This window comes from Anastrepha ludens, chromosome 5, assembly GCF_028408465.1.
Source record: "Anastrepha ludens isolate Willacy chromosome 5, idAnaLude1.1, whole genome shotgun sequence".
NCBI classification, from domain to species: domain Eukaryota; kingdom Metazoa; phylum Arthropoda; class Insecta; order Diptera; family Tephritidae; genus Anastrepha; species Anastrepha ludens.
The window spans coordinates 6,663,767-6,677,244 of NC_071501.1; the positions used below are offsets into that span (position 1 = coordinate 6,663,767).

Genomic DNA, 13,478 nt, shown 5'->3' on the forward strand with positions numbered 1-13,478 from the left:
TTTTTTTGTTACTCTTGCTGTGTTCTCAAGTTATTCCTACAACAACTGCCTTTGTATTTATTTACATGTTGCCGTTGTCGTTTTTGCTACCATCATTGCTGTTGTTGTCGTTGTCGTTGTCATTATCGATTGACTTCTTTGACTCCAACTACTCTCTTTTTTTTTGTCATTCCTTAACCTTAACTTTTTCTCAGCATTTCTTTTTTCTTTGTGTCTTCTTTTTTGCATGTTCCACAACACCAGTTGCCTTGTTTTTGTTTTTGGTGCTCGCGCACTCAGCCACTTATTGTATAAATAGCCACCATCGCGTCCAGCTCAGAATCAGTTGGGTTCTTACGCGCGCTTACTTTGTTACGCTGCTCGTTTACTGACGATTAGTTGCCAACTTTTTGACTTTGACATATTTTTATTCAAATGTCTTAATTGGAAAGAGTTGTATTCTTCCGTTTACATGGACTCTATGGACTACTGCGCGTACTAGCGAGTACGCTGCCTAATTGCCGTCTGCATAAGTGCTGTGAATTTCAATTAATCAGCTGCGCGCTTGCCAGTTTTTGTTGTAGCGCGTTGTTGAAAATACAAATTACACACTTCGCACATTTCGTTTGCTAAGCGGCTTGGCTGTATGAAAATGTGTCAGTAGTAAAGTGTGGCCAATTATAGGTGCAAGCCGTGGCCGGGTAAAATAAGTCTATTCATTTGCTTAGAAATGTGGAAAGTGTGACAAAACTGCGAAGGGAATAATAGAAACAAAAACAAAAACAAAGAAACGTTACAAATAATTGTTGGTGTTGAAGAAAAAACATTTATTTCTTAAGCGGTACAAACTTTTTCTAAATCTTGCTTGGTGAATGCAAATAAAGTGTGCTTGGCGTAAAAAAAGGAAGAGTTTTCAAAGTGAGTGAAAAAAAAAAATTTTATTGTTTTTTTTTTTTAATCCAGACTTGCTAAGAATGCTCTAAGGAAATGCAAATGTTAGAAAATGTACTCCAAATCCTCTTAAATTGCAGAAAAATTTTCAAGTTTTTTATTAAATTTTAAACTTCTCAAATATTAAATTATTATTTTTTTTTTAATCTAAATTTGCTTAAAACGCTCCAAGGAAATACAAATGTTTTAAAATGTACTCCAAATATTTTTAAATTGCAGAAAAATATTCAAGTTTTTTATTAAATTTTAAATTTCTTAAATATTAAATTATTTTTTTTTTAAATTCGGATTGGCTTACAACGCTCCAAGCAAATAGAAATGTTGGAAAATGTACTCCAAATCTTTTTAAATCTATATAAAGGCATAATAGGTATATACACATATTTTATTGTAGTTTATTGGATTATATAATAAGTTCACTTGTAAAACATTTTTTTAAATTCTTTTGAAGTTGAATTATTAATCTCAACTTTAAATTTTTTTGTTTTTGAGTAATGTGAATATATTTAGGTACATATTTTGCTATTGATAAAAATGGAAGTGCAATTTATTTTTGTTTTGAAAATTTCTAAATTCTTGACATAACAATTTTTTTATTCTTTATTTTTCTTTAATTGGAAAATATGAATTGCCACGCGAATTTGAAAAGAAATGTTTGCTAAATATAATTTTTTACATACAAAATGTATTCTGCTATTGCTAAAAAGTACACTTCAATATTCGCAATATTTTTTATGTTAATTTTTTATGCTAATTTTTTATAAAAGACAAAGACAAATCAAAGTTTCAAACTTTGCACAAAATTCATAAAAATTTAGGAAATGTAAGAAAGATTGGTCATCAAAATTTTCTATCTTCTAATAAAAATCTCTAGGAAACTTCTGAATACGCAGTTTTAGTTTGAAAGTTTGAAATAGCTTAAAAATCGAATTGATTTAGTTTAAATTTTTTTGCATTCGTTGTTGAGAAGTTTATTCCATATAAAACACTTTCTAACGCATCCTTACATTTTTTCTATTAAAATCTTTTAAAACGGTCATACAAATTTTCAATTTATGGGTGAGCCATGTAAAATTTCCTTTTTGAATCGGCTATAAAAAAAAAAAGAATCAATATTTTTTCAAACATTTTTTTTATTTCGAACATTGAACATTGCCATTTATGAATGAAAAATAATATCGTTCAAATGACTGCCACGACTGGCTTTACAGTAGGCCATTCGATCAACCCAATTTTAAGCACATTTTCGATTGTTTGGGCTCCAATTTCATGAATGGCAACTTCGATTTCGTGTTTTAAAGCATTAATCGTCTCTGGATGGTTCGCATAGCATTTGTCCTTAACGGCTCCCCACAAAAAATAGTCCAACGGACTTAAATCACAGCTCCGAAGCCGCCAATTGATATCGGAATTTCGGCTGATTCGGTAGCCAAAAGTTCGAGTGTAACTTTGGCAGTGTGACAAGTTGCGCCGTCCTGTTGAAACCAAATGTCGTCCATGTCATCCTCTTCAATTTTGGAAACAAAAACTCGTTGAGCATGTCACAGTAACGCTCGCCATTTACTGTAACCGCGGCTGCTCGTTCATTTTCGAAAAAAATGGCCCGATGATGCCGCCAGACTAAAAACCGCACCAAACAGTGACTCGTTGTGGATGCATTTGCTTCTCTACAGTAACGAGTTGATTTTCTGAGCCCCAAATCCGACAATTTTGCTTATTGACGTAGCCACCGATGTGAAAATCAGAAAAGAAGAGAAAGACTCACCACTTTGGAAATAGGTTTTCAATATTTCCCAATTTTGTTCACGCGTAATGTCAAACCTTTAAGTAAATTATGAACACATTTGACATGTCACTTGTGTTACCATTCTCAAAAAAATAGGTGGTTCAGAAATCAAACGCTATATAGCCCACCCTAGAATCAATTTAAAAAAATATGTAAGACTTATTGGTCCACTACGAGAGAGATCAAAAGTGCGAGAGATTTATATAATTGGGCCATCCGTAAACACCAATTTTGGATAACTCGCTGTAGGATTTTGGTCGGTATCTCGTGAATAACTTTAGTAATGTTGGCTTCCAATGCCTCAATCGAAGCTGGTTTACCCACAAAGCATTTAGACTTCACATACCCGTACAAATAAAAGTCTAAATGTGTGATATCATACGATTTTGGGGGCCAATCCACTGGTCCGAGACGAGAGATAAATTGCTCAACGAAACGTCGACGCAGTGAATCCATTGTTTCACAGGCTGTATGGCAAGTAGCGCGGTCTTGTTGGAACCAAATGTTGTGAAGGCCAGGGGCTTCAATTTCGTTTCTAATGGCGCGATAGCGTTCCCCATTCACTGCTACATTGGCGCCAGCCTCGTCTTTGAAGAAATATGGGCCGATGATTTCTCCTTCTCAATGGAAGTAATGGCTGTTCTTGAATGGCGTCGGGTTGCTCTTCAGCCCAAATAGAGCTATTTTGCTATCTCAGATTCATTAGCAAAAATTACAAGAGCCTTTGGAGCACCCTGAACACATGAAAAACAATTAAATGCTTCCTGAAAAGGTCTGACAAAAGATAGGAGAACGAAAGGGAGTAGATAGGATTCCTGGCAAGACCAATTGTGATACAAAACCATGAATGCAAACATATGGGTACACTTTTTCTTCTTCTTAATTGGCGCGAAAACCGCTTACGCGATTTTGGCTGAGTTTAACAAAGCGCGCCAGTCGTTTCTTTCTCCAGTTGGACACACCAAGTGAAGCCAAGTAATTCTTCACCTACTCTTTCCAACGCAGGGAGGCCTTCCACTTTCTCTGCTACCACCAGCTGGTACCGTATAGAATACTTTCAGAGTATGTATCCATTCGAACGACTTGCCCAGCCAACATAGCCGCTGGATCTTTATTCGCTGCGCTATGTCTATGCCGTTATAAATCCCATACAGCTCATTGTTCCATCGCCTGCGATATTCGTCGTCGTTAACGTGAAAAGGTCCAAAAATCTTTTTCTTAACCGGTTCTCCATAAATTCATAACCTTTTTTAAGTCTCACATAGGTATAATGGATTTTGAAAATTTCCCTAGTTTACTGGTCTACCAAAATCCATTCACCCTTTTGAGACAAGCATAATTTATGTACTTATACATGTGTAAAAGCAAAGTTGGCGTGATAAATTCTACAAGCACAGTTAAGCTCTGAAAATGTTCCCATTTCTTCAAAAATTGTGCAGAATTGTACATTGAAGCCTTGATGCCTAGACACTGTGGTTTTCAGAGTAATAAACACACCGATAAACTGCGTTTCTGCGTTTCACCCAGCAGCTGGCACACCTTTAGTACTTAAGTATATTATTTTGACTAAATATAATAAATAAACAGGCTTTTCGCGGACAGCTGCTGCGATCTCAAAATCTGTAAAATAAAAAGGCTGACAGGAAACTCAGAAGAAATTAAGATATTTGGTAGTACTCGTCACTGGATCTTCTATGCTTTCCTGGTTGGTTTTAACATCAAAAAGTCCATGCAAATGAATTTACCTGATATCTTAAATTTGATGATATTTAAGCAAATTATTCTCCAGACCTATATTTAGAAATATAGTTTTAACCTTTTACTTGCCTTTTTGGGGGGTTCTTCTTTGTTAAGCTCATTTTATACTCGTTAAGAATTTATGATTTTTTTTCGGAAAAAGTTTTTTTCCCACTAAGCGGCATCTATGAAAGTCTAGCCGCATCTAATTGGGCACAAAGAAATCAAATTAGTGATAATAAAATATTAATCCCATTAATATGTATGCATGAATTAGGCATACTTTTACTGACTAACTAAAATAATTCTATACACAGCCATTAAAAATAAAAAGCTTTACAACAATAAACCACGAAACCAAAGATGAAAGATATTGTTGCGAAAGTTCAATGTCCCTTTAGAGTGCAGCCACAAGATCAAGAGCAAGAATGCCAACTCGAATGCAAATGTGCGCTGCGAAAGTTTAACCACACCTACAAACGATTCGAAAAACAACTGCACGCATATACTCATACACATACATACATCCATATATAGATAGGACGCAAGCAACCACACGTCACTTTGCCGTTGAAGGTGTTGTGCCGTTTTCGCTTCTGCTCGTAACTTTTTCTGCGCCGCTCTTGAACTTATTCATATATCGATTTTAAGCCAATTGCGGAATTCAAAAATCAATTTAATTTAAGTCAAAAGGCAAACACACATAATTTAGGAACAAAAAAAATGTTAATTTGCATAAAAGTCGAAAGAGTTCTGAATGAGCGCATCAAAAGAGCGGAGGGAAAGTGATGCTACGAGTATTTGTTTTGGCCATTCTCCTCCATTCTGTTCGAATATGTTAACCTAATTTTTGTTTGTTCTTTTGGGTGGATGAATTGTAGATTTGTCATAAATACAAGATTTTAATCGATTTAAATACTTATTTTCACGTATTGTTCTGTGTTTGTTGTTTTACTAATAGGCAAGTTGCGGTTGTGGTTTAATGAGTGTATATGTTTGAAGAAGAAGAATTGCATACTAAATGGTCAGCCGTAAAGGTGTTAATGTAAACAGAAATCAATAACGGAATTTGTGCAGAAGTAAACAAATGAGGAGTTGAAATTTGTCAGCAAAGTGGCCAGGACTCATTAGTATCAAAATGATGACAAAAAATGTTTATTAAATAGTGTTAAAAAGCGTACTAACGAAAATATTTCATATTTTGCTTTACAAAATTTACTAAAGATGTTATTGCATGTATGTGTAGGGGTATGGGTAAGCACACTAGCTCCGCCAGGCGATACGTTTTTTGAATGGAATGATATTTTGTTTCGATAATAATATCGGATGTTTTTTAAGAGCTTGAGAACTTTAAAAAAAGATTAGCTAACGAACTTGAAGAAAACATAAATACGGTTGGAATACATTTTTTTTATTATAATTTATTATTTATTTATTTTTTGATTAGGATATCCGACATACTATATGTCCGGCCGCAACCCGAGTTACATGATCAATTCGATCAGTTCAGTTATGTAGTATTTTGCCCAATAAATCTAACCTATGGCGTCAATGGTGGCTTGTATATTGCAGTAAATCGACTGTTAGGCGCTGTATGGCAACTTGGGCCGTCTTGTTGCAACCAAATGTCGTCGATATTTAGCTGATTAATTTTTGAATTGGCTAATTAAGATGAAAAATTCAGTTAGCATAGCTCGATAGCGCTCGCCATTCACCGTAACGGCAGTTCCTTCCTCATTTTGAAAGAAATAAGGAACGATGATGCCGCCAATGGTCTATGAAATTCGCGAACAGATTTATTTTTTTCCAAGTAAATTTCCACAATTTGGAAGCGTTGTTCTGGTGTTAAACGATTCATGATGACTTGCCAAACCTTGGTTAATTGGTTGGTTAAAATGGTGATTCATCCAGAATCGAACTAGTGCTTCCACCCCATTTTGTTGCCACATCCTCGTTACCAATTTGTTGAATGGTTATTTACAGCGTGAAATGTCACACAGTTTGCCAATCACAGCTGTCAAACCATAGTTATTGATATCGATAGTTCTCATGCAGCTAAAAAACACCCTTCACATTTAAAACTTCAGATCTCATAAAAAATTATCAAACGTAGTCGGCTTTCTGTTTATTATAGGTTTGTCGATATAAGTTTCAAAAGTTTCCCTTTTTCTAGACACCTCATCATTCTCTCAGTCGACATGTCTGGCTGACTGGTTGGTTAACTTAAGACAAACCTCATATCTGCCCCTCCTAACAACTTGTTGTCATTTTTGCTAAAAGGCTAAATACACTACCATTATTACGAGTATTACTTAAATCCATCTGGGATTTCCTGCACATTTACTAGTCTTTTAATGCGATGAAATGGCTCCGAATCCTTGAGTACAGTTGATGAACCTCCTTTAGCCAGGACGTTGGCAACTTCTTTTTGCATAGCATAAAACTTAGGTTAGGTTAGGCTGAAGCGGTTGTCCACTATGGCACTATGACACACTCAGACTCATAGCCTGAGTTCCCCGTGTGGGGAAATTGTCCTAAAACCATTTAGGACATTATATGATGCCTGATTTGTAAAGTACTGAGATGTTCCAATTAATTGTCTATCCAAAATGGTAAATCTACGTCTGGATAGAGCAGGGTATTGACATAGGAGGTGTGGGATCGTCTCTTGCTCCTCCTCATTTAGACAGCTGCTACAGAAGTTGTGTCTTTGCACGTCCATCCTCTGAGTGTGTCTGCCCATTTGGCTAAGACTCCGCTTATTTTACCTTTTTTCAAAAACAATCCCTCCTCCTCTTCTGGGAAGACTCCCTTCCCGGAACTACCTTGTTTTACTTCGGGAAGGCCCAGAACGATGTCCATTAAATGAACCAATACTATTCCCCCACGTCTGGGTTCACCATATTTGTAGCCAGTTTCATGCTATAGGCTCGTCTTCTAATGTCTCTGTGCCGTCATACCATAGCAGTGGCGTCTTTTAGCTTAGCAGAGATTCTGTGCGTTTAGCATTGAGAGTCGTCACAATCGTCGGGCGATTCTGCAGGTGGTTTCACTACGCCATCTTTCATTCGCTGCGCTTACAATTTTCTCAAAAGTAAGTAGCTTACAACTCTGTATGGGTTTGCTTATGTCCTTGGCTGTGTACTCAACAGCCATAAGCATAAAACTTATGGTAGATATAAAAGAAACCGACCCTCATACAGTGCTGTCAAAATTGCGCGTGCATTTCCCTCATGAAAAGACTGCTAATCAAAACTATCACTCCATGACTTATAACTGTAGATTTCTGAATTCATAAGACAATTTCAAATTATTGGGAAATTTTACCCAAATATTTGTCAAAGATACACATAACTTTTTTCAATTTGAAAATATAAGCTCTTGCATAGGGTCGCAAAAAAGGCATTTGTTCCACCGACGACCTCTGCATTGAACTCAAATCCCTTATCGTTGAGCTATTCTTTCATATTTGGGAGCAGTAAATATACTCAGCGGGTCGAAGATGGATAAAATCGTGATTGAAGGAGGTATTCGAAGCTGTTAAGTTATGTGCCGGCGCGTTGTCCTGGGGAGGAGAACTTTCCTTCTCATCTAATGCGATAATTTTTGCTTCACTTAGGTGTTCAAGTCATCTGCATAATATGCGCCGGCCATTGTTTTACTCTTTTCATGTGAGTATCATCGCCCATAAAAAATGACCGCCATGACATTGTTGGTTCACAGACACACATTTTTCTTTTCTGTCTTCGATTCGCAATAAGGAATTGCTCCTACTACTCGTATACCTTTGTATTTGGTTTGTAATGATGAATGCTTTGTTCACAGTTTTACGTGAATGCTCATAAGCCGTCACAACAAAAATAAACACACCTGTCAAAAAGTTAGATTACGCACTCTTGGAAGATGCTTTTTGACTAGCAAAATGTTGAATTTAAGGGTGCAATGCAAATTGCTCTAATTTTCATAGACTTATTGGCTTACTTTGGTATTAGCAACACTTTGGCGGAATTATAAAATAAAATATGTAGAAAATCGTATAATGAATGAATGAATTTAAAGAGGGCATTGCCTCATGATCATTATAGCAAAATCATTATAGCAAACACATTTTGAGATGGGATTATATCCATGCCTTTATATTGTACATACGTACGTACATGCATATGCATATTTCTGAGCTACTTAGCAGCTGGGTGACCCAAATTTCAAGACAAATTGAACCGCTTTCATTTATGTTAAGTAGCTGTCAACATAACAGTGAGTAAACAGAATAAGATAAATAGATTTTTTTCTTAGTGGCAGGCAAAAAATATTTAAATATTTAAGAATTATGGCCAATGGAATATGTAGAGCATTTGTGTTAATGGCTTTTTTAGAACGATCCGAAATTATGTGCGGAAATGTAAGTAGGAGAGGGTGGCGGGATATAAGCCAAAACCTCCGAGTTGTGGGAATAATAATAAGATTTTATATTCTACGCGTATAAAAATTAATTTCTTTTGTTCGTTATTTGGCATTAATTTTTATTTATTACCTGATATATTTACGAGTATTATTTTTATACCAGCGCGCCTTTGGGTTGCTACAATTTTGCTAATATGGTTTAACGGTTGTAATATGTATGGCAGACATATGTACATGGTCGGTATGTGAGTGAAATGGTTGAAGTACCACTTTGGCACTCCCCAAGTAGCACTAAAGCGCCACTTTGATACCGTTATGAGACCTCCAACACGCAAATATCTACAGCCAGCCATAGTTGTTCACGTAATGGAGAAGATCAATGGGACTTAGGTTGGTGTACTGCCTCAAGCTGTCGAAAAAGGGAGCACTCAGTGACCGTAATCGTCTAGCTGTCAAACCTGGACATTTACAGAGAAGGTGATCACCAGTCTTCTTCTCTGAAAGGTCCGCACAGCTTCTGCAATGAGGGATAAATGGTAAACCTAGCTTTTTCGCGTACGTGTCGATCCTCCAATGACCGGTAAACACAGCTCCTTCCTGGCAAGCTCATCAGCAATTTCATTTCCCTCTATGTTTCTCTGTCCTGGAACTCAGATCAGAGAAATCTTACCTGCACACCCAAAAGATTTGATCTCCTCCGTACAGGAGTTGACTAGTTTGGATCTACACTATGGTGTCGTCAGAGTGTTGAACGTGGTTTGACTATCGAAAAAAAAATGAATATCTCCCTCCGACGTTCCCTAAGCAGTTTGCATGCCTGGAGGATCGCAAAGACTTCTGCCTGAAAAACACTAGCAGTATTCGGCAGTTTTAAGTAATTAGATACATTTGCTGATGTAGAGAAAAGCCCTGCTCCAACACCCGATTCCATATTGGAGCCGTCAGTGAAGACAAAGGCACCAGCTTTGTTGCAGATTCTCCTCTTTGTTCCAATACTGGCTACTAGGAAAGATTGCTCTTTAGAGATACATATGTACATGTTCTGAATGAAAAGAGGACTCCTTTCAGTTAGGCTTTCCGTCTGATCGTCTATGCGGTGGAAAGCTCAAATAAAAGTTCGAGGTGTTCAACATAACAATTAAAGCTCGAGGCTAGCTGGTGCTTCCTTTACAATATCTCTCCATATGTCTTGGTTCATTGCATCGCTTCTTCTAGTATTTATGCAGCGTAGGTCTCCTTTGATATCATCAATTCATCTTCTTGCGGGTTTGCCGCGCTTTCTGCTGCCCATCACATAAGAGCTGAAGGTCCCCGTCGGAGTCGAGTTGTCTTCCATTCTGAGTAGCCATCGTTACCTATACACCTTAGCAAAGCGCACGACGTTTTGGCGTATTACAAGTCCTTCGATTTCGTTCAACTTAAGATGTACAAAATAACTTCTTTGGCAGCTTTGATTCTATCGTTTTAGGAGATCTGCTAAGGCTTACACCTCGGTATTTGAATGTTTCCACTTTTTGAAAAGTATGTGAAACAACTTCCACGTTGCTGTAGCTAGCGGTATTGCTTGGCCGAATGCGGCCTTTTTTCTTATGGACGTTAACTTCCAGACCAACTGGCTTTGATTTATACAGGCAGCTAATTTTAGGTGGCGAAATCGGTTAATAATATCAGTCGTTTTACCGACTTTAAAGCATGCGACGCCTAATTGGCATGAGGGAAGGAATTGATAACGAAAGAAATACATCTTCACCTTTACTCGTATAAGCTCCCATCAGGATTCTTGCTTCATTTAGATTATTCAACGAAATCTTAACTACTAATCGTGTGCCATTACTGAACTTTGCGCTGATTGATGTTTGGTTGGGAGAATTAAGAAACTTCTTTGGACAATTCGCTGCTTGCCTTCATTCATCACAGTTCTGTTGCAAATTTGTCTCTAAATTTTAAATGTTTGCATTAAATGCTTTGCTGTAACTTCGAAGTTGAAGTGACATGAAGCCACCTGGAAACAGTGTAGTAATTTCTGAAGTTCTTGCGCATATATTTTGAATGAAAAGTATTTTCGTTAGCAAACTATTAGTAGGCCCTTTGTCACAATTTAACTCGTGTTGCTTTAGATTTTATTGCTTAGCATTTGGGATAAGCTTCGCGAATTCTTCTCTTATTCTTCAACTCGTACCAGGGCCAGCGAAGTAACACGCGACCACAGAAATTGAAAAGAACCAGAAGAAATTAATCGTTTTTGATTACATGTTATGCTTTTACTTTCCAGGGCTTGTTAGCACAACCATATGGAGGCTAAATTTTTATGTTCACTTAAAATTTGCGGAAGATGGACTTAGTATCCCTACATTTGGAATACAAACACACATTCAATGAATTCGCAACATTAAACAAAATCAAACTATATTTTAATAATCTTAATATAAATATAATATAATAAAATAAATTGAATTATTATAAATAAGATACTTATATATCTACAACTACAACTAAACACTCCACTAACAGCATGTGCCGGATGTGTAAAATTCCAGCCAGCGCGAACTTTTAACAGCTCTTTACTTTTTTTTTTTGTTTTTTTGCAAATATTAAGCTCATTATTCCCACAAATCGCTCATTGATATTGTATTTCTAATTGGGTCACTGTGTGCTTAATTCGTTCTTAACAAGTCTTTCCATTCCACGCTTGCATTTGAACTTTCATCAAGCTGTCCGCCTAATCCCTAGTTTGTCGCGAGGTCTCATATGAGTGGTGTGTTTACTTGTATTTCTTTTTTAAATTTATTCAATTTCGTTTTCAAAAAAAAAAAAAAAACTGCAACGAACTCAATGAGACACTCTATCAAACACTAAAGCCAGCGGCACCTCTGCAATAATATAAAATTTGTTCTTCCTCTTCTTTTTCTTCTTCTAAGCATGTAAATCTGTGGATAAAAACGAGAAATAGAAAGTAGAAATTTTTTACAATCACAGAAGTTGGCGAATTAATATACACATTTGCGCGCATAAGAAAGAAATATGTTTATGTGCATGCGCAAATTAATTTGATAGAATTAATGCGACTTAATGGAACTTAATTTGAGTTTCTAAAATTTGTTTGTTTTTTCGTGCATTATCAGATCTCTTTTTACGCCGGAGATTTATGTTATTATTAAAAATGGATAGCAGTTTTGAAATAAAATACGAGGTCTGTTAGAAAAGTATCCGACTTTGTTTTTTTATCTCTAACACCTGACAAATTTGAATTACGCGCGCTTGCATAAGCAGACCTGTAACCTTCCTGCGCATGTGTGAATTTCTTCCCGCCTGTCGCTAGTGTCAGTTGCTGTCAGCGCGCGTAACTCAAATTTGTCAGGTGTTAGAAATAAAAAATAAAGTCGGATACTTTTCTAACAGACCTCGTACTTTTGCTTATAAATATATGAACTTCCAAAATTTTTTTTTTTTTTTAATAATTTACTTTATTATTTTGGAGCTTTTTTAAGGAAAATTAGGAAAATTTATTTATTTTTATACTTTGCTATTAAAAGTTTATGACTTTTTTTAAATGAAATATGTTTTTTTTACAGTATGCTTCAAAAGTTAAAAAACTATGGAAAAAATTTAAAATTTGAATTATTATTAAAAGTTTTTGTGCAACTTACATGTTATTAAACGAAATATTTTTTGACTATTTTCTTAGACTAATCTCAAAATTTTTTAGACTTTAAACATTTTTTTATTAATTTTTACACTATTATTTGCATTTGAAAAAAACTTTTTAAGCAAAAAAATTTCCGAATTTTTTTATTTTTATTCATTGTTTTAAAAATTTATACGACTCTTTAAAAAAATATTTTTTTTTGTTTGTTTTCATTTTACTAGTAAAATTTTATATAATTTACAAGATTTTAAAGAAAATATTTTTTGATTATTGTTTAACATCAAACTTAAAAATGAATTTTTGAATTTAAAAATATTTTTTATTTTAAATATTTTAATTTTTTACGATTAAAAAATAAATTTGCAACACCTTTTTAAGCAACATTTTATTTATTTTTATTCATTGTTTTTAAAAATTTATATAGGTAGCCAAAAGAGGCTAATACAACCACAAATTAATCACTGTTCATAATCCACAAATACTCAACCCTCCCCATCCCTCTCCTTTTCGTCCTATCGTTTTTTCCTTCACCGCTTTCTTCCCTTTTGCAATGGTATCACAAAGTACGAACCAAACTTCTTTCGTCCAAGTGGAGAGTGGGTCCATTGCTACCTAACCTAACCATAGGTAGGTGCCAATTGACACACCTAGGGCTGATGTAGGCCAATTTTGAAAAAATTATATAACTTAAGAAAAAATATTTTTTGTTTTTTTCACATTAATCTTAAAAATATATGAGCTTTACAATTTTTTTATTTAATTTTTATATTATTATGTAAAACTACAACAACGGAAATTTTATTCACCTATTAACAGAAAAAAATGAAAATGTACTTATTTTTTCATTAATATTGAAATTTGATAATTATTAGGTGCGCAACTAAGTTCTCGCTGTTTTTTTGCTGAAAATACAACTTTATTCGGAAAAAATGGTTACAAGTGAATTATTGAAAGTATTGCGCATCGCTGGCTACT

The 13,478-nt window shown here is 35.3% G+C and overlaps 1 protein-coding gene across 1 annotated transcript in view; it reads left to right on the forward strand.

Annotated features, from left to right (window-relative positions):
• The first annotated feature begins 310 nt into the window (after positions 1–310).
• Positions 311–13,478, forward strand: part of LOC128865362 (probable chitinase 10) — a 36,779-nt gene continuing 23,611 nt past the window's right edge. Inside the window, exon 1 of the mRNA XM_054105642.1 lies at positions 311–897. The gene's annotated coding sequence lies outside the window, so the exon portion shown is untranslated. The remainder of the gene's footprint in view (positions 898–13,478) is intronic.